Source organism: Rhinopithecus roxellana, chromosome 9 (assembly GCF_007565055.1).
Source record: "Rhinopithecus roxellana isolate Shanxi Qingling chromosome 9, ASM756505v1, whole genome shotgun sequence".
Taxonomy (NCBI): domain Eukaryota; kingdom Metazoa; phylum Chordata; class Mammalia; order Primates; family Cercopithecidae; genus Rhinopithecus; species Rhinopithecus roxellana.
Genome location: NC_044557.1, coordinates 59,172,903 through 59,195,280, shown reverse-complemented (window position 1 = coordinate 59,195,280; position 22,378 = coordinate 59,172,903). Strand labels below are relative to the sequence as shown.

General features: G+C 42.4%; 1 pseudogene across 1 annotated transcript in view; it reads right to left on the bottom strand.

Annotated features, from left to right (window-relative positions):
* The window catches only part of LOC104654925, a 508,543-nt pseudogene extending 490,722 nt beyond the window's left edge, over positions 1–17,821 (bottom strand). Inside the window, exon 1 of the transcript XR_004059307.1 lies at positions 17,762–17,821. The product of XR_004059307.1 is annotated as an uncharacterized LOC104654925 (transcript). The remainder of the gene's footprint in view (positions 1–17,761) is intronic.
* Positions 17,822–22,378: the final 4,557 nt, after the last annotated feature.

Genomic DNA, 22,378 nt, shown 5'->3' with positions numbered 1-22,378 from the left:
CAAGCCCAGAGAGGCATTTAATTAGAATCACATAGAACAGATGTGTCTAAGATGAGATTTGAAAAACATATCATGTGCTTTTTTTTTTTTTTTTTTTTTGAGATGGAGTCTCACTCTATCTTCCAGGCTGGAATGCAGTGGTGTGATCTTGGCTCACTGCAACCTCTGTCTCCCAGGTGCAAGCAATTCTCTGCCTCAGCCTCCCGAGTAGCTAGGATTACAGGCATCCGCCACCATGCCTGGCTAATTTTTGTATTTTCAGTAGAGACGGGGTTTCACCATCTTGGCCAGGCTGGTCTTGAATTCCTGACCTCATGATCCACCCGTCTCAGCCTCCCAAAATGCTCATGTGCTTTTTACTACATCTTTGTATTAGCCAGCATTCGTCCAGAGAAATGGAAGCAATAGGAGATAGATATATAAAAGTGGAGATTTATTATCAGAATTGGCTCACACAATTATGGAGGTGAAGTCCCATATGTCATCTGCAAGCTGGAGAGCCAGGAAATCAGTGGTGTAATTCATCTGAGTTCAAAGCCTAAGAACCAGGGAAGCTAATGATATAATTCACAGGTCAAGTCCAAAGGCCTGAGAACCAGCAGCAGAGGGAGTGGGGAACTGGTGTTGGCTACAGGGGTAAGCCCTGGAGTCCAGAGGCCTGAGAACCAGGAGCTCCAATGTTTAAGGGCAGGAGAAGATAGATGTCCTGGCTCTAGAAAAGAGTAACCTGCCCGTTCTCCACCTTTCTGTTCTATTCAAGCACTCAATGAATTGGATGACACCTGCCCACACTGGGGAGAATGGATCTTCTTTACTCACTCCGCAGATTCAAATGCTAATCTCTTCTAGAAACACCCTCACAGGCATACCCAGAAATAATGTTTTATCAGCTATCTGGGCATCCTTTTACCCAGTCAAGTTGACACCTTAACCATCACAGTTGCTGTCTTTCATGAAAGGAGAACCATCACATCCATGTTCAACAACTAACTAGAAAAAGTTATCAGGCCTTTGCCTGAACCTACAAGAAAGTTGAGAACAAAGAGCTACAGTTGTTGCTTAGAAAATTTTTTAGATCATCTAAGAAGACAAAACCATTTTACTGTTCTCAAATAAAAAGATCTGTTTGCCCAAGACTTATCATTTAAACAGAGTTTTTGGCTCAGTGGTCTATAGTCATTTGGTTCACCTTTGAGTAATATCCTGATGTCAAACGGTAAGGAACAGGGTAAGATTTTCACAAACGGTGCACGGAAGGTTTGAGTCATCTTGTTGCCTTTGTCCGAATCTGGATGATCTTGACTTTCCTGCAGTTTCTTTTAGCCTTTTGGTAGTGTGGAGAATCTGATTCTTGGTGAGTTTCTGATTATTAAGTCGTTTGGTGTTTTTTACACCCCTGTGACCCACAGTCTCTGTGCAGGCCATATGGCTGATAACAAACAGTATGTCCCTTGTTGCATAATTTCCTATCCAAAGTCATGCCAGGAAGACAAGACATGAAAGTTAGACTGGAAGTCTTCTACCCTGCTGATAAAAATGTAAATAGGTACAACCAGCTTGGGAAAATGTTTGCCTGGCAATGCCTACTAAAGCCAAACACGTGTATGCCTGTGACACGGTCTTTCTTCTCTTGGGAATATCTCAAACAAAAATGAGTGGTTTCAAACACTAAAAGACTTGTATAGGAATGTCACTAGCAGCTTTATTGTAGAAGGCCAATACTGGACACAACCAAAATGTTCATCATCCATAGACTATAACACTGGCAATAAAGAAAAAACTACTGATAAATATTACAGATACAATGTGCTTCCCTATCATGTCAGTAGCCTGCTCAAGATGCTACAGGAGCCTCAGGTTGTCTTTCCTATGAGATATAAATGTGCCTTCACTGTCCCAGTCCCAAGAAATCAAATTCTTCTCTTGCTTCACCCCATGGAGACCCCTCCCTTGCAGCCAGGGAACTATCTCCCACGTTAGTCTTACTCACTTTCATTATTTGGAGTCAAGTAACCCTAAATTCTACTATCACCTCTAATATTCTTTGCATAACCCTAGTCTCAGGTTCCTCCTCTCAAATAAAGCAAAAAATTCCTACCACACTGTAAATTAATAAAGAAGATTTAATTTTTAAAGATACTGGTAAAGCACTAGCAGTGTCAGGCACATATGACTGCTCAACAATAGTTAGTTTTCTTACCTACCTGGCTTTTCCATTCACATCTCTTATCAGCCATCTTCCAGGCTGGAATTACCACTTCCCACCAACAACACCATAAACTCCCCTCTAAGAAACATGCCCTGACAAAACCAATCCTGTCTCCACTTTGATTTCCACATAATCTGCATTATCTATAGTCTAAACTAACTACAAACATGCACGCTTTATCTGTAAATACTTCCTTTATTACATCCTTCATTCAGGCCCCATCCCGGAACCCAGAAATGTACACACAATGAATTCTCAATCACATGTGGGCAATTTTAATTGTTAGGTATGGGAAGAACTGGTGAAAATGCTGCATGATGGTAACAACTACCTGTTAGGTTGACTTAAAAAGAAGGATTTAGACATGTTAATAAACTATCTACACTTCGGTAACTATTAGTCATGCTTGCCCAAGCAACTCAAGAGTAAGGAAAATATCCATTTTACTAAATTACAAGACTAAAGAACTATTAGGATAATTATCCCATAACAAATGCCAGAAATAAGTGGTTATATTGACTTAATTTTATAGACACTTTCCAAAGTATATATTCTAGCCTTACCGAACAAAAAGGTATTACCATTGCTCAGATTTTACTAATCCATGAGCCCCTGGGAAGAAAGCCCTAGGTTTATCCTATAATGGCAGCTGGCCACTTTTTCTGTGGACATAAAAGAAATTCAATTTCTCCGGACACTTTTTTCCTCTGCTACCAGTGAGCTCCAGGGACTGGTAAACTCCTAAAGGAAAACCATAAAAAAATTAAAAAAAAAAAAAACATAATCCAGAGAAAACAAAATCCAGCTAGTTAAACTATCACCAATAAGAAACATAAACAGGAACCATTTTCAGTTGCTTGGAATCAAAAGCTCAATTTTTAAAAAGCTTCAAAACAAGAGTTTACTGTTTCCCGGACATCTGCAGTTGAAAAAACACAAAAACAGTTCTGGAAAGTGCTGTGGTTTACTTCATGCTGAGTGATTCCCAGGTGCAGAGGGGAATACTGGGGCAGAACAAAAAATGAAATGAGCATGAAGCAAAAGTTTTTCAGAGCCAATTTATATGCACCTTTCTCTAGCCTGGTTGGTGACTCTTCAGGTATAAATGTGGCATGGGGTGGATTGTTTGAGAACATCCTTATCCTGGGGGCAATTTAATGTAGATTTCCCTCTGCCAGGCTCCACACAGACTTCTAACTTGGGGATCCTTGAAGAAGGATCCCCTGGCTTAATATAATTTGTCATTGTCCCCATGTCTGGAACAGCCGGCAGATTCAAAACCTTTAAGATGGGGAGTGCCACAGCTTTAGAAGCAGAACTGCCAACCAGCTGTGTATGCGCCTCAGACTGTGGAACAAGCAATAAAAAGAAAAAAGCAAGAAGAAAATTGCCAACTTCTTGCAACATGGAGCCAGAACTGTCAGAGCCAAGCTGGTCATTTTTCCACCCAGCCAGCCCCAAAGGTTGGCATCTGACATCAGTGTGGAGAATGACATCAGAGAGTCTCCAGTCACCTGCCTGCCTGACAGTCTTGCTCAAGAAATGCCATGAAAGCCAGCAAAGATGCAAGGAGGAAAGGAGCTGAAAGGGGGACTGGTGTCGGTCACAGTTCCCTTGCTTTTTGTTAAGCAGACTACTATTTTGACCAACGATGTAGAGCTAGTTTTGCAGAACAAGATGAAAGAACAAAGGATTTTTATTTTGGAGCTCAGAAGAAAACAATAAGACTAGCAAATTTGGTTTAGGTTCCTGATTTACCAGCAAGGAAAACTGACCTTGGCCGGTGTTATAGACTGTAAGTTTGTGTCCTCCCCCAGAATAAGTTCATATATTTTGAAGCCCTAACCCCACAGTGTGGACTATATTCTGAGTAAGGAAGTAATTAAGGTTAAATGAGTTCATAAGGATGGGACCCTGATCCAACAGGATTAGTGTCCTTATAAGAAGAGACACCAGAGAGCTTGCCCCCTCATGCATGCTCTGTCCTTTCTCCTGTCTTCCCACATACATGTACAGAGGTTTCCTCTGGCCATGAGAGGCCAAAGTGTCCATCTGCAAAGCTGGGAAGAGAGCCCTCACAATAAACCATAACACAAACTTACAGCCTACAGCCCCTGCTAGAACATTGATCTTGGACTTTCAGCCTCCAGAACTGTGGGGAAATTAATTTCTGTTGTTTCAGCCTTGCAGTCTGTGGCAGCCTGAACAGACTAATCCAGATGGCTAACGCCAGCCAAGTGAAATGAGGGGCTTGAGAAACTGACCAGAAGCTGCAGAGCCAGCCTGACAGCAGGCAGAATCCAAGCCAGCTCCCGAGAACCAGGAATCAAGAACTAAGCACTGGTCAGGGCACCACCACCGAACTACAGAAATTCCAACTGTTTCTCTCATTTTTCCATCACTCACTCAAAAGTCAAAGTCCCAGGAAGATGTGTCTGATTTCTAACTTTGGTGATAAGCCATACCAACCCCCTACCCCAGGCTATGCCAGGATAGAGAGAGAAACAATCTTGTCCTTTTCAGTTCCACAGCTAACTGACATAGGGAATGTCCCAAGACATTACAGTGAGCAAAGCCTTGCCTCAAAAGGAAATCAAGATGTTTCTAGGAAGGACGAATGGATCCTAGGTAGTATAAACATTTCAAATGTCCTTACACTAATATCATTACAAATTCCATCATTCTCCTGGTATGCATTCTGTGTGTACCTAGGGTAGATTTCTGTGGCTATAGATTCAGGAACAGTGAATCCCAGAGGGGCACATGCCCACAGGTAGAATGACAGGTCTGGACTTTCCCTCTGAGATCCAGACCTACACAGCATCTGTCCGTGTAGCTAACTTCCTGATGTCAGGACTACCTATATAGTACTTGGCAGTCCTTGATCAAAATGTTGATAAAAAGAAACATCACTGACTACTCTATCCTGTCATTCATGCATCAGTTCCATCACATCTAAATACCTTCTGATTGTCCAATTGTGTTTGTTGAACAGCTGTTGTGTGTCATGCTTTTTGCAAGGAGTTTTATCCGTGCTGGCTTATTATTTCTTTAAAATAGCCCATGAAGTCAAAAAGGTCAACATGGAGGAAGAAAGAAGGTAATAAAATAGTAGCAGTCGAATTCCTATCCTCTGTGACCTTGGAAAACAGCAAAAACTACAAATTACATAAACACAAAATAACCAGAGGGTAAATAAGCGACCTATGAACAAGTAGGAAATTGGTATAAACTAATTGTACCAGTACCAATAAAGGTGGAAAATACCTGGTTTAAGGTCTTGAATCTGCCACTTGACCTCAGACAAGTAATGACTTTTCTGGGGCTCAATTTCCTCAACTGTTCAGTAAGGTGTATATTAAATAACCTATATGGGGACTTGCAGCTCAGAGAGGATGTCATTCAAAGCCTCCTAATGAGTTGAGTAAACAGAGGGGTGTGGAATTAGTCAGGGAAGGTTTCTTGAAAGGGGAGACTATTTTCAACTTCTTCTCTGCCCACCTAGAGGCCAAGTCCAGTGATTGCAGTTCAGCTCAGGCCTTACCCTACTTGACTCCTCTGTTGCCTCTGCACTGCTGGCTGGTCTACCTTGCTTCACATTTCCTCCTCCTCCATGTCCCTGCAGCTCTCTTCTCCCAGTTCTCTTCTTGCTCCCTGGACTCCCCTCTTCTGGTTCCTATTCCTCAATGTACCCTCAATGCCAATGATCCTGATGTTGTCCTTGGCTTTTCTCTTATTCTTCCACATATTCTGACAATTTCATCCATACCTGCAGCTTCAAATACCAATTGCACAGAGCCTTATCTTTCTCTTTAATGGAGATACACTCCCCAAATTCTGGATTCGTTTATCGACCACCTACTAGATAACATGTTCCCAAAGGCCTTGACTGCATAGGTTCAAAACTGAACTCAGAATATCCCCATCCACAACCTTGCCCTTGCCCTGGTTCCATGAATGATGCCACAATCTACCGAGGCACCTGGAAGTCATCAGACCTCCCTTACATCATTGGTGGTCATTAGGTCCTATCATTCCGCCTCCAACATGTCTCACAAGTCCTACCCCTCCTTTTCATCCCCACTGTAACATCTCAGAATAAAGCCTCAGCGTCCATCTCTCCTGATCACCCTGCCTACCCCATTCCAAACACATCAGGGTAGTCTTTCTAACACTTAGTCATGACCCCCTCCCCACCAGCTCAATATCCTTCATATGTCAAACACTGATGGGACAAAATTCTAACTCCTTTACATGGCAAATTAGATCTCTGTACCTGCCCCCACCAGAGCTTGCACTGCCCTGAACTGTGTTGTAGCTGCTTGACCGTGTCTATCTCATTGTCATATGCCCACCGCTTAGCACAATGCCTGAACGTAGGGGCTCAAGAAATTACTAATAAATGAATTAGCAAATATGTAAAATACTTAAATTACCTCACAAAATTTATCCCTTTATAAAATATTTCATTTTTATTGATAAAATGATATCAGTAAAGATATATTCAATTTCATTTTCTTACAGTTTTAAATCAGTAAGTGCACATCAAAGTCAGAGGTTCCGAATCTTGGGTGCACATTAGAATCACCTGCAGAGATTTTAAGCTGGCTTCCATCCAGACCAATGGAGTCAAAATTCAGCCTTTGTATTTACTGTGGCCATTTGAGTGATTTCATTGGAAAAAGAAAATAGAGCTAACATTAAAGAGATTCACATCATGCTTGATGCAGAAGATTTTATACATGGTATCTTATTTACTCTTTAAAAGAACCCAGGAAGCAAGACTCTCTATTTATTGTGCACTTGAAACTCAAAGAGATTAATGTACTTGAATGGGGTCACCCAACACATATGTGGTGGGTCTAGGATTCTACCAAAGCTACTTCCAAAGAAAATGTGCTTTCTTCCACCTGATAAGCCTCCATGCAGGCAGCGAAAAACGTGTCAGAGGAGGGAGAGAGGGAAAGAAGAATAGCACTTGCAGACACTGGATTTGAATGTGGGGATGACCCACAGTTTCAACACCACACAGTCGCCTTGAGTCCAGTGTGGTAAGAGTGAACCATCCACAGGCATACTGGCTTGAAGTCTTACATAAACGTGACCATTTGGCAAACACCTAAGTAATCATTGTTCCAGGCAAGAACTATAGATGGTAAAATGAGAGAATGAATAGGAAAAGGGAGATTTATATAGTTTCAAAGTATCCACCACAGGATATTCATTTAAAGAGAAAGTAGTAACTTTATAGTGGAGAAGTCTGGCAGACCTACCTTAAGTGAGTGAGCAAAGTTTCATTTGAATAATAAAACAAATTGAGATTATGCATAACATGACTGACATAACATGCTGACATAACATGCTGAGAAAGCCGTAGCATCTTGTCCATGGCCTGCTTGCCAAAGATGCACAACTTTAAGTATGAGGAAACATCAGATAAACCCAAATTAGAAGAAAATCTAAAATCTACCAAATAATTTCAAAACGGGTAAAAGAGACCACAGAATTGTTCCATATTAAAGAAAACTAAGAAAATATAGCTAAATGCAATGTGTAGTCCTAAATTATATGCTGACCAAAAAAAGGTCATTAGTAAGATGTTTGTGAAATCTGGATAAAGTGTGTAGATTAAGTAGTATTACAGTAATATTAATTTCCTGTTTTTTAGTATATTGTGGTTATACAATAAATCAATAGTTCGGGAATTTGGATGAAGGGTATGTGGAACTTCAAACTATTTTTGCAGCCATTTTGAAAAATTTCAGACATAAAATTTAAAAGTTTTTAAAAATTAAAAAGTGAAAATGTGTGACGAAGTTATGAGACTGGATTTCATCCATGAATCTGAAAACAATTCTAAAAGGAGTACCAAATTATTTTGAGTGTTATGCATGGCATTTGCCTCTCAAGATACTTTTTAATGAGACAGGGTTATTTTGCATGCATAAAATGTCACACTTGTTACATTACCAGTCTCATTTCATTAAAATTCTATACTTAAACCCCTATAGAATGTTTCTCACCATCCACTTCACCAGATGTCATTTGACACGTAAGAATCTGAGTGACTCCCACAGCTCACAAGGCCATAAACAGCAGAGATGGAACTGGAAGCAGGTGTCTGCCCCAGCTTCAGGGCTCCTTCCACACTGAGCTACACTGCCTCGCAAATCTTCTAAAGTTCACCCAAGACCCACAACCCAAGGAGTGAGAGAAACCGAAGAGGCTGAAGTCGAGGGAAAGCATGATAGACTCCATATCTATGAATTATTGTACTGCAAGGTTCATAAACATCTCTCTCTCAAGTTAACATTATCAAATATATTCATTAAATATTTTACCTTTTGGGTTGGGGGGTTAAAGCTAATCTGTCTTTTCTCCCAAGACCTTTAATAATAGTAGTAAGAATAGTTAACATTTGTTGAGCAACTACTATTGCCAGTTATTGTTCCAAGTTCTAATACGTTAGATCATTTAATCCCAGAAAAAACCCTGTGTTGTAGATGTATTATTCCAGTTTTACAGATGAGGAAACTAAGGTACTGACAGTGTGAGCAAGTTGCCTACAATCATATAGTTGAGGGATGAAGAAATTGGTCCAGGATCTTTTCTAGCATTTCCAGTATGCTTTTGCGTCTCCTACAGGCACTCTCAAAGTTCTCTATTTGCTTCCAAAGTCCACATCCCCTTCTTAACATTACCTTCCATCACCACAGCCTCCTTTCAGATCTTTAGGGGAACTTGTTTCAAATAGTGACAGATAGATCATTATTTTGTCAAATACATTAATAGTGTTCATTCTGCCTAAAAGACCACATCTGAGAAAATGAGAGGCAAGGATGAGATAAAAAGAAAAGGGTCTGGTCCCTACTCTTAAGGTGTTTAAAATCTCCTCAAGGAACACCTTTAAAATTTAACTTGAAATGTTTCACTATCCTAAAAAAGGCAGTGACTCTCCCCTCTGTTCACAGGGATTTAATGGGGTACACAATTTGTCCTGTATCAGCCACTGCTGGATACCAATCCTACACTTGCCAATGGTCACGATGCATAATGAGAGAGTGATCTGGTCAAAAATAATTGAGTTATTCAAAATGGTCCAGATTGTAAGAAACTTCTCAAATGAGATATAGTTAATTTTGTAAGTCATCTGACTACGTCTCTTCAACAAGAGTATTTTCTTCTTGTCACACAGAGATATGATTGATTACAGGGTAGTAACAATGGGAGTGAAGAGATTCATGGGGAGCCTACCCCCCAATCAGCAGCAGCAAGCTCTTTCTGGGGTTGGCAAACCGGCCAACAGCCTCTGAGGAAATCAAGCCCTTGCCCTTGGCCTTGTCAGTTCTCGACTCTTCAGTTCAGAGGCTGATTGGCCAAATCTAGGACCTTTTGGGGCAGGTTCATCTTCTGTATTCTGTTACCTGTTATTTTCCTGCGCAAACTCATTTCAATCGAGTCTTCAGAGATTCCCCATACTACGGTGAAGAATTTCTTGGGCAGGATGGCTTCTCACAGATGGCAGCACAGAAAGCAGATTTTGAATTCTTTTTTGAAGATACACAAAACTTTCCAGATATTTGCAGGAAAAAAGAGAATCTCAGCATTTCTTATAATCCCACACAGCATTAAAGGCTGAGTAAGACAAAAGATTTGGGCCATCAGGCTTTGCTACTGCTGTCTTTATAAAATCAGGAAAACTTGAAGTTTAGGGCATAACTCCTTTTGTCTGCTACACACAGACATTGTACTTCCCATTTTCTCTTCTGATTTACATTAAAATTCAGATAGAAATTCTGAGACAGTAAACCTCATAAGAATGGGGGGAAGGGGTGGTCATGCTAGTATAATATTAAGAATCATGAGCCCATATGCCAATTTTATTATTATATAGTATATTTGTTGACATTTCGTAAGTTTGAAAAAAGGTTAGTTAGCTTATCAATGCTGGAAATCTTGCTTAACTTCGATATAGGGAATAATTTGCTATGATGTGGGGTGGGAAATGAGGCCACTCAGGGGCTTTTAGATGTGACTCATAAATCAGAATAGCTTTTCTGATTCCTCTGTTATCTTTTGATGGGCCAGGGCTACAAGCATTCACTATGGGCAGTTTTTTGTTGTGTGTTTTTGTTTTTTTTGTTTTTATTTTTGTTTTTTTTGAGATGGAATCTCCCTCTGTCACCAGGCTGGAGTGCAGTGGCATGATCTCGGCTCACTGCAACCTCCATCTCCTGGGTTCAAGCGATTCTCCTGCCTCAGCCTCCTGAGTAGCAGGGACTAGAGGCGTGCACCACTACTCCCTGCTAATTTTTGTATTTTTAGTAGAGACGGGGGTTTCACAATGTTGGCCAGGATGGTCTCGATCTCTTGACCTTGTGATCTACCCACCTCAGCCTCCCAAAGTGCTGGGATTATAGGCGTGAGCACCGGGCCCAGCCTTCACTATGGAGTCAATATCTCTACTAAACTCCTCTTCCTGCCACAGCCAAATCTCCTCCAGACACAGCATACTCACAGAAAATGTTCCTAAGAGGTGAATGGTACCAAAAGCACAGGCTAATGTTGATGGTTCAGTCTACCTACAACGTAACAAAGACGCAGCATGCGCACACGCACACACATTCCTCCTCTGGAAGATGGAGTGAGATTGAAATATGCTTCCAGCAGGCTACTTAACCACACCATGTTTACAATCTTTTTAACCTGTCTGAAGTCCAGAGAAGAAGTTATTACTGAAAAAAATCAATATCTAAATACTTTCATATTTTTAAAATCAACTAAATTTTAAGTACATTTTAGTCTCCCTTCTTCCTATGAATGGTCTCTTTCTGCCTTGGACACCCTTTCACATTCAAGAATCAGCTCATATAGGAATAGAAAACCAAATACCGCATTCTCTCACTTACATAAGTGGGAGCTAAATGATGAGAACACATGGATGCATAGAAATGAACACAACACACTGGGGTCTACTGGATGGCAGAGCGTGGGAGGAGGGAGAGGATCAGGAAAATTAGGCTTAAAACCTGGGTGATGGAATAATCTATACAACAAACTCCATGACACACATTTACCTATGTAACAAACCTGCACATCCTGCACTTGTACCCCTGAACTTAAAAGTTTAAAAAGAGATTATACAACAGGAAAACATGTTACAAAGAAACATTTTTTGAAAAAGTTGTATTTTCTCTAAAATGTACTTCCTCCTCAAAAAAAAAAAAAAAAAAAAAATCCACTTACCTACGATACTTGGTGATCAAGCCATGAATCTGAAAGTCAGGTGAATGTCTTCCCTCCTTCATTTCCCAAGTTCTTACCATTTTTTTCAGGGGAGGGGGGCCTTCCTTTCCTCCCATCCCCTCACCCAGACCTACTGTTCATGCTTCTAATCCTCTGGTCTTTTCCCTTCTTGGCAGAGTCAATCTAATTTTCATAATTTATGTAGAAGCTGGTAGACGGTAGATCACAAAAGAACCCTAGATCCCTGTGAATCATGGTAACCAGTCATTATTATAATCTTGTCACAGACATGAACAGAAAACCTTCCAGCTGGTGTGTTTCTTTTCACATAATCTTCCACAGATCCTAACAGCTTCTCAGAGTTAATTCAGAGATTTTACAGAATACTATCTGCAAAGAAATAAAGAAGAAACTAAGACACCATTCTATATCATACCTCATTTTTTATCTGGGGCTTTTATTAGAGTTCCTCCTAAATTTTATCTGGTTTAAAAAAAAACAACATCAGTTTAAGAAAATGTCTGAAAACAACTTATACTCCAGCTTTCCAATTTTACACAGGAAGAAACTGTGGCCCAGAGAAGACAAAGAAACAGGATGAAAAGTCAGGAAGTTCTTGAGCATCTACACAGCAAGGCTGTGGTACAAGCAAATGTTTATAAAGATTATAACCGGCCTTGTATCGGAGCTGAGGTCAAAGATTCATAGACTTTTACAGTCTTGGGTTGGTGGGTAAAGACCTCTGGGGTCCCTCTGAATACACCCTCTCCATGGCAGCCCCCAAGAAGCAGCCTAATACTGAGCTGACTGCTGTGGGAAATCTTAGTATACTCCCCAGAGCTCTAGCTTCCTGTATAAGGTTGTCCAACAAATCCTCCTCTGTAGCAGAGAACAGCTATCCAGTAGATAGCTCTGGATCCAGCTCTGCCATCCAGTAGACCCCAGTGTGTTGTGTTCATTTCTATGCATCCATGTGTTCTCATCATTTAGCTCCCACTTATGTAAGTGAGAGAATGCGGTATTTGGTTTTCTATTCCTATATGAGCTAAAACTAGCCCAGATGTATATCCATGGACAATGGAATATTTTACAGCAATAAAAAAGAATAAGAAAACACTGTAGTACTAAAATAGAATTATCTTCAAGATATAGTCGTGTAACAAACATAAAGCTAAGATGATGCGTAATTTGTAGAAGGCATAAAGTATCTCTAGAAAGCTGCGGGGAGCGGAAATTGGTGCCTGGTAGGAAGGGGCGGGAGACTTATAAACTTCTTTGCGTCTTCTGATTTGAATCACATGAATGTATTCCCTGATTGAAAAATAACTTTGTTTTAAATTAAAATGGCCCAATTTCAAAACCTGTCTTGGGTTTTTGTTTCTGTATCTGTGACTCTTAAAATCTAAGATTTGTTTTCTATTTTCCATGGGTACCTCAATTTCCCTTCCTTGACAAAAAGAACTGTTTGTCCCTTCTTCACTTGATTTTATAATAAACTTGCTGCTGGCTTTAAGTTCAATTGCCCGACATGCAATAAAGCTTCCAAGTATCCAATAAAGTCAGCATAAAAGATAGCTTCTTCCTGACATTTAAAAACACTCAGCTTTCATGTCTTTGGCTCTCCCGCATCCCCAATCTAAGGCTGCCAGATCCTTCTTTTGGTGCCCTGTCCAAATATATCATAGTCACACAACGGTCATGTCTGAGACATTTTTCCAGGGACATTAGGGTCCGGTACTTCACAAACACCTAGTTAGAACGGATCCCCTATCCTTCAAGCTAAAACTTCCTTCTTTAGCTGATCACATCTCAAGAACAACTGAGATCTTACATTTATGAGTAATCAATTTCTCAGCAAGCATTACTGTAGCTAAAATAGGTGTATTACATTCCATACTTCATGTTCCAATAACTTTTCATGAATGGGACATGCAGGAGGGCTGGGAATCTCACCCTGCAGTGCCCCCTACTGGTCATTTTAAGAAGTGGCTAAGAGGGAAGGAGCGGAAGGGCCCTGCCTTTCTACACGGTGCTGTGGGAATAATTTACATGGGAAGGTTTTGTTTTATTTCCACATACCTTTCAAATTGGGTATCATTTTGGTCCATATGCCATCCAGGTTACAAGCTTACAGAGAATGTCTGAGTCATGTTGGTGACAACCCAGTGTCAACAGAAGGGAGAGGCACTTCCACCTCCAGAGAAAGAATAGGACCCTCTAGGGAGGGACGCAGAGAACCTTGAATCTCCGAAGCACTCCCCCGCCTCACCCCTGGTCCTATACAGGGTGGCCACAACTGTACATAGTGTGAGTTTCATCTGTCAGAAACTATGTTGAACTTCTGTTGGATTTTTTTCCCTCTCATGAATTTTCCATCTCTTTCAACACACAGATAATCATGGGGGAGTTAACTGCCTTGGTTATGCACTTGTTTTAATGAGATTTCCTAGAAGCAGATTAGTTTTGTCTGACAACTAGTGTAAAATAACTTTGTGGTTAGATGGGACTAAAAGAGTTAAGACTTTTATTAAGGAGTTTGGGGCATGGACAAGGGAGGCCCAAAGGCCTCCAGGTATCCAGGGGAAGCAGAAGGATCCCGAAGGAAGTATCTGCAGTCCTAGCCATGAGAACACTTAACCTTATCTTGGTGAGGCAGGATGTTCAAATGGGACTCTTCCCATCTTAACATTTTGGCCATGCCCCAAAGCCGAGACAACAGATATCAAGGCCTTCTCTTCAGGATTTGGAAGGGAGTGACCGAAAACACTGTTCGTCCAATGGGAGGCCATCACACACCTCCTGACAATATTAAAGAAATATTAGAATTCATCAGGAAGACAGAAGTTAGGAGGTAGTTGGGATTTTCTCTGAAGAGAGTTATGGGTGTCCAGGAGTCCCCATGGACAAGGAGAAGGTAGTCCTTCCCCCTCCTTATGCCAAGAGGGCTCTTCAAGAGGACAACTTGGAGAGTTTGCTGTTTGTTCCCTGGAGATTGTGGACTAACACCTGACTTGTCCCTCTAGTGGTGAAGATGAGAAGCTGGCTGGAATGGCTACCTGGTAGTAAAGAGGCAGAATGAAGGGAACAGCCAGCCTTTCCAGCGTTGAATGGGAAACAGACATTCACAGAGTTCTCACTGGGCAACTGGAAACCCCATGGAAGAGAACCAGACTCTGGTTACCATAAATGGATCCCCTGGAGGGATAACGTGACCCCAACGGAGAGACAGACTGCCAGGAGCCAGGGGCTGAGGGGAGAGTCACAAATGTCCAACTGCAGGAGTAACTGCCCACATTAAGGGAATTGCAGGTAGAAAACTGCTAAGACCAGAATCCCTGAAAACTCACTGCAAACTCCCTCTGCCCACCAAGAGTAAGCACTAACACTGCATCATCCAATCCATCCAGCCGCCTCAATGCCAGGTTACTGCTGTCATGCCAAGCAGGACCTTCCCAGCCCCTTCACCTTCCCTTTCACCTCCACCTCCATCCAGGGCAGCAGAGTGAGTGGTGCAGAAGTAGAACAAGTTAGGGAAAGAGGCCCCAGCCATGCCTTTCCCCAGTTCCACAAAGGCTTCAGCCCAGAGAACCTGCACTGAGGAAAAGGAAAAGCTTGGCTTCACCCAAACTTTGCAACCACTGTGATTATTCATTTATTTATCATTAAAAGAAAAAGAGAAACCTAGGCTTAGATCCCAGAATACCACTGCAGCTTGGGAATGATGCTGGAATACATGTTGTGTATGCCTATAGGTGGGTCAAAAAACAAAAGAAACTCCTGAGACCCCGTGAGACATCCAATTTAATCTTCTATTCTAGGAAATAGGACTTTGGAAGCATAACAACTAATCTTTAAATGGCACTCTACAAACAACTCTACAAACTACTAATGTATGCATACATTAGTAGTACATTTAATTCCCACAATAATCCCCATTTCAAAGACGAGAGAAATCAAGGATCAGAGAACTAACTTGCCCCAGGATCAAGCACACTAGAGAGGGAATTTGAACCTAACCTATTTGACTTCAGGCTACTGACTCTGAAAACCACATGTAAAACTCAGTCTGTAGCTTTTCTGGGAAATTTCTGAAAATTTCAATGGATAAAAAGTGTTTATGCCCACCCCTTCCCCCACCAAAATTCAGGTATTGAAATCCTCAACCCCAAGGTGATGGTACTGAAAGGTGATTAGGTCCCTTACAATGGGATTATTGCCTTTATAAAAGAGTCCCTTGTCCCTCCTGCCATGTGGAGTTACAGTAAGACCACCTACCTATGAACCAGGAAATGGGCCCCCGCCAGACACCAAATCTGCCATTGCATTGATCTTGGCCTTCTCAGTTTCCTGAGAAATTTCTGTTGTTTCTAAGCCACCCAGTGTGTAGTAGTTTGTTACAGCAACCTGAATAAACTAAGACACAAAGAATCTCATGTCTTCTTTCCTAGCTACTAATTCATAAATGTAACCTACTAGTTAACTATTAGATGCCTAACCCACCAGCCAATAAATACCCCTTTAAAACTAGTCTAAAAATATTGATTTTCTTGTGCTTTCTTGAATACCCTAAAACACATTTTTCCTTGAGAAGTGGTCAGTTTCAACTATCTAAAGAGAATTAGAAGATCCCTTTTACCTTGTCAAGCTCTGGACCTCTAATCCTGCCCATCCAGTCTCTCGATAATTTCTCTGCACAGGCATATGTGACGTCCTATGTGACGTCCTGTGTGCCGCCTTTGTCCATGACCCATAACCCACATTAGGCTGTGGTGGTTCCTCAAAGCTGAGACAGGGTCCTTTCCTTCTAACAAATCCCAGCACGTGCTCCCCTAACGTGTCTGTTTTACTAATTTTACATTATATACAATTTTTCATTTCATTTGGTCTAAAATAAAGCTTTCAGTTTTTCTCAAATAGCATGGCAGGTTTCATTAAATCAGATTATTGCCCAGTTCCCCCTTCTCTTTCATCAAAAGGAAAGACAGGAAGATAGAAGCAGAAGAAAAGTGGAAACAGTCCAAGGCAGTAATATAGAAAAGTGAAAAAATGTAAAGTAAGTTTAACTCTCCCCTCCTCCTCCTGGAGAGACAAGGTCCCAGAGACAGAACAGCAGCTTTTCTCTTTGCACCTCACACGTTCCGAGAGACTACACTTCCTGGCAGCCCTTTCCATTCCCATTTCAAGGCAACAGCTGTAGACACAGCATTTCTATCTTAGTTACACCAACCTTTGGAGTTCTGAGCAGAGCACTAAAGACTTACAATGCGTTTAAGGCCAAGGTCGTTTGGGGACCAGGATAGAGAACCCAGAAACATGTTTGGAACTTTAAAAATGCTGGGTAGGGTGGGAGGCCTAGGAAGTGGGGGTGCAGGATTCACGCAGTTGCCTCCATCCCCACCCTCCCACCACTAGCCCTAGATAAGCAGACAAGGGTTCCGGTCCTGGCTTGGCCTGGCACCTAGGAATAGCTCTGGCCCGAGGTAAGCCTAAGAAGGGCTAAAGTTTGGGATGGTGGGTTTGTCTGCTTCATAGGAGTCCTCAAACCTGGGCCCAGGCATTTTCCTCCTGTCGGCCCCCAACAAAAAACCCCAAACTAGCTGACTTCCTAGTGCATGGTAAGCACACCTGAGAGCAATAGCAAGCATACTCTGAGAATGACCTCGTATGGCAGGCGCACCTGAATGTATTCCAATAGTGAATGCGAGTCACCAACCCAGAGATTCATTCCTTGTCTATAAGGAACATCTGAGCCCTCAGGCCGTCCCGTGGAACACTGGCTCTATGGGGGATGGAGGCCCTGAGTTGGGGGTTGGGGAGCGCAGTATATGAAAGCTGGCAGGTGGAGATCATTAAGGAGAGGGTGTTAAATGAAAATGCTGTATAATCTGCATGCCGTTTGCAAGCGTTTGTGGTTTTCCTGCCCAGCCCGCTGCCACTGGACCATGTGTACAGTGGTTATATTGTCCAGCCCACCACCGCTGGATTGTTTCTATAAGTAAGGTGGTTCTCCTGTCCAGCTCACCACCACTGGACTGTCTCCCCTGTAAGTCAGTCCCAATAAAATCCCCAAGTCGCATTTGCTAGCTCTAGGTCTCTTCTTTGACCTCTTGAACTTGGTGCCTTCTCTATGGAAGTTAATAGGGGTTCAGCACAACACTTAGGCCTCCAGCACAGCTCCCCATCCCACCCCCCACCTCTTCTCCCCCATCAGATCCTGATTGTTTCCCTCAGCCTCAGAGGTCTGAACCCTGGCCCCATCCTCTAAGAGCCCAACTCCTGCCCACTGATATTTGAAGGTCTTCTTACCTCTCCTGCAGTTCCCGTTGTTCTCCCACGATCCTTCTGTGGTCCCTCCATCGGCAGGTTCTTCCACTGCCTCAGAGGAAGACGTTACCCTCCAAACTTTGGCCCTTTAGAATTTCATCCTCGTAGCCCCACCTGTCCTCACCTAGGCTGCACTGATAAAGGTGCTGAGTCAAGCCCCCATGGCCCACCAAGGCAAGTTCTCAGGGCACCCCATCTCCCCAGTTGGTCCCCAAACCATTCCCTCTCACTCTTGTCTTGCTTACTATAAATCGTGCTTCTGTTTCTGTCTTCAGCCCCTCCAGATTAAAGACTTAGCCATGCTCTCCTGGCATTGGAACCTCAGCTTTTCCCCATAGTTGGTGTCAGCTTCCTGATCAAGCTCAGACACCCCATAACGTGAGTTCTATTGTTATTCCCATTTTACAGATGCTAATATCTGTCACAGAGAGCTTAGGCTGCTTGCCTAAGAAAGGAGGCTGACTACAGACTCAATATCTTCCTACACCAGTTCCCAAATTTCAGTGGGCATCAGAATCACCTGGAGGGAATCAGATGGCTGGGGTTCAATCCCAGAGTTTGAGTCAGTAGGTATAAGATCTGATTATCTGCATTCCTAACAAGCTCCCAGGTGATGCTGATGTTATTGATCTAGGGACCACACTTTGAGAACCACTCACCTACGCTCTTCTGTACTTCTGACCACACTTTGAAACAGGCCAATGAAGTCATAATCATTAGAGGTGTGGCCTAGACACCAGTGTTTTTTAAAAGCTCTCCAGATAATTCAAATGTGCAGCCTGATTTGAGAACTACTAGATATACTCTTGCCAATCAAAGCATACTGGCAGCATCAACATCACCTGAGTCCACTCAGACCCTATTACTGGAGGGAAGGTCTTGACTGAGTTGTCCAGGTACTTGGCAAGTTGAACAAAGAACGGAATAAGATGCACAAACAAAGCAATAAAAGAATGAAGCAACGAAAGACAAACAACAACAAAAAAAGTCACGAAAGCACAGATTTATTGAAGCAAAGCTACAATTCAGAGTGGGAGCAGGATCCACCAAGTGATGCGGCACAAGAGCACGCCCCCCACCAACAACAATTAGGCTTCTTATTAAGTTACAAAAGTTTAGTAACTCCCCTAGATGCACTTTAGAGGCCTCCAATTGATTACACCCTATGAAGGATTGGCCTGTGACCAATCAGAGGCTGAAGTGGAAACTTCTATCTTGTTATCAGAGGAACAAGGATGTGGCCTGTACGTTGCCTAATCTTGCCTAGAACTTGCTGCACCTGCTGTTCTTTCCTTATACCTTAACCCTTGGTTATCCTAATTCCCTGTTCTTCTGCCTCACCCCCAGGTGACTGATATCTTATTAAAGTTTAAGGAACGCTGATAAACACTCCACTGCCTCACAGTTCCTCCCCAGCTGTTCGGCCCTTTAACAGACATCCCAGGCAATTGCTGTTATCAGGTGGGGTTCTACCAGAGAAACAGAACCAGTAGGAGATCTTAGAAAGAGATGTATTTCAAGGAATTAGCTTACAAGATTGTGGGACTGGCTTAGCAAGTCTTAAATCCAAAGGGCGGGCCATCAGTCAGGACAAGGTGCAGCTCTCAGGCAAAGGTTGAAGGTGCTGTCCCCAGGCAGAATTCCTTCCACTCTCAGGGACACCTCAGCCTGCTTTTAAGTCCCTTCAATTGATTGAGTCAGCTTGGATTATCCAGGATAATATCCCTTACTTAAAGTCAACTGCTATGAACTTCAGTCACATTTACAAAATACCTTCATAGTTTGAATGAATAACTAAGAACTGTAGCTTAGCCAACACACAAAACTGACCATCACAACCACTGAGGTTGCTTGATTTAGTAATACAGCCCATGGTTGGGTACCTTCTCTTTTATGAACAACCAAAGTAAATAGATCAGGCAGTGGGTGGTGGCTCATGCGTGTAATCCTAGCACTTTGAGAGGCCAAGGTGGGTGGATCACTTGAGGTTAGGAGTTTGAGACCACTCCAGACAACATGGTGAAACTCCATCTCAACTAAAAATACAAAACTTAGGTAGGCGTGGTGGCGCACGCCTGTAGTCCCAGCTACTCGGAAGGCTGAGCCAGGAGAATCGCTTGAACTCGGAGAATCGCTTGAACCCAGGAGGCGGAGGCTGCAGTGAGTCAAGATCGCGCCACTGCACTCCAGCCTGGGTGACAGAGTGAGACCCTGTCTCAAAAAAAAAAAAAAAAAAAAAGATCAGTATGTCTTTACCTAAGCATTGATTAAAATATTGAGTCAGCTAGTGACAAGTGATTACTTCCACTTCCTTCAGTTTTCATCACTGACTTCCCTTTTCCTAGGTGCTCATAGATGACCATAAGTAAGCAACAAGAATTTCCTCTTTTTCTAAAAGAATCCATCAGCTGATTTAAAACATAAGAAAAACTGGCCATATAAGCAATAGAGTGTCCTCATCTTTTGTGGATCTGAAGACTATACAAGACTATAGAGCCTATACAGTCTTCAAGCCTGTGCAAATTACAAAGGCTTATTCCCACTTTAAGCAGGACTCTAAATAATGCACCCTAACATTGTACGACATTTTCTAGCAGCTATGTCACATTCTTGAAGTGTTTTGGGCTTGAAAGCTACTGAATAATTCTCCCTGTGAATTCCCAAAAGACTGAATTTCTGCCTGGTCTGTTAATTATTTATCTGTTAATCATTTGAACCAAAGTTGAGGCTTCACAGTCCTTCCTTTATTCATTTACACAACAAATACGCTAAGCACACAACACACAGACAAGAAACTCCCTGCCAAATGGGAGAGCAAAACCATGTAAGATGTCATGTCATAGAGATAAGCACAAAGTAAAAGTCCATCTTGTTAATTTGGGATCATTCTTATAACTTTTAAATTTTTTTCTTTCTGTTTTTAAGTACATATCTATCTAACCCAGCTTCATCTTAACCACAAATTCAAAAGGCACGTTTTATGTTTTTGTCCAAATTGTAGCATATCTATAGATAGATAGATAGATAGATAGATAGATAGATAGATAGATAGATAATTTTTTTTTCTGAGACAATGTCTTACTCTGTCAGCCAGGCTGGAGTGCAGTGGCGCAATCTCAGCTCACTGCAACCTCCGCCTCCCAGGTTCAAGTGATTCTCCTGCCTCAGCCTCCTGAGTAGCTGGGACTACAGGCGCACACCACCACAACCGGCTAATTTTTTGTATTTTAGTAGAGACGGGGTTTCACCGTGTTCCCCAAGCTGGTCACGAACTCCTGAGCTCAAGCAATCTGCCTGCCTCAGTCTCCCACAGTGCTGGGATTACAGGTGTGAGCCACCGCGCCTGGCCACTTATATTTTAACAGCATTGGTTGGTACCTCAGAATTGATCCTCTTTGGGTTTGACTGTTTAATTACTGTAGTGGTTTGAATGGTGGCCCCCAAAATGTCAGGTCCATGTCCTCACCCCTGGGACTTGTGAATGTGACCCTATTTGGAATAGGGCCTTTGCAGACATAATTAATTGAAGGATCTCAAGATAAGATCATTCTGGATTACCTGTATGGGTCCTAAATCCAATGACAAGTGTCCCAAGAGACACCTAGCGGGGACACAGAGAGGCAGAGATTGGAGCTGCACAGCCACAAGCCAAGGAATGGCTAGAGCCACCAGAGCTGAAAGAAGCAAGGCAGGATTCTGCCCTAGAGCCTTCCAAGGGAACTCAGTCCTCCCGACACCTTGTGATATCGTTTGGCTGTGTCCCCACCCAAATCTCATCTTGAATTGTAGCTCCCATAATTTCTATGTGTTGTGGGAGGGACCCAGTGGGAGATAATTGAATCATGAGGGTGGTTTCCCCATACTGTTCTCATGGCAGTGAATAAGTTCAAGAGATCTGATGGTTTTATAAGGGAAAACCCCTTTCACTTGGCTCTCATTCCCTCTTGTCTGCCACCATGTAAGACATGCCTTTCACTTCCTCTTTCTGCCATGATTGTGAGGCCTCCTCAGCCACGTGGAACTATGAGTCCATTAAACCTTTTTCTTTATAAATTACCCAGTCTCAGGGATATCTTTATCAGCAGCATGAAAAAGGAAAATACACCTTGATTTCAGACTTCTAGCCTCCAGAATTGTGAGAGAATAAATTCCTGTTGTTACAAGCCATCAAGTTTATGGTCATTCATAACAAAAACCACAGGAAGCTACTACTACATGTTTAACCACTGCCTGTTGAGTGCCTCCTTGATGGACATATTAGTAGGAGTCAGATGTTATGTGAAGGAGGCAGCCAAAGGCACATACAGGCCCCAAGGACACATGCTAAAAGGCATGAAGACAGAAATACAAGTGACTACACTCAGGGTCCTTCATAAGAAGCCTGGACTAGCCTGAAGAGACGAGTGCTGGGCTAATGGTGAGCAGTCAGCTTCAAGAGGAGAGCTGGAGATGGCAAGAGTTTGAACTTGATTTGATCCAAGGGGCAGCCTTAGGCTTTTGATTAAAGCCAGGTATTTTAATGGTTAAATTGGAAACAATGTGCAGTATGGATAAGGATGTGGGCAGGGAAGGTAGTTTCTGAAAGAAGGCTGTCTCAAG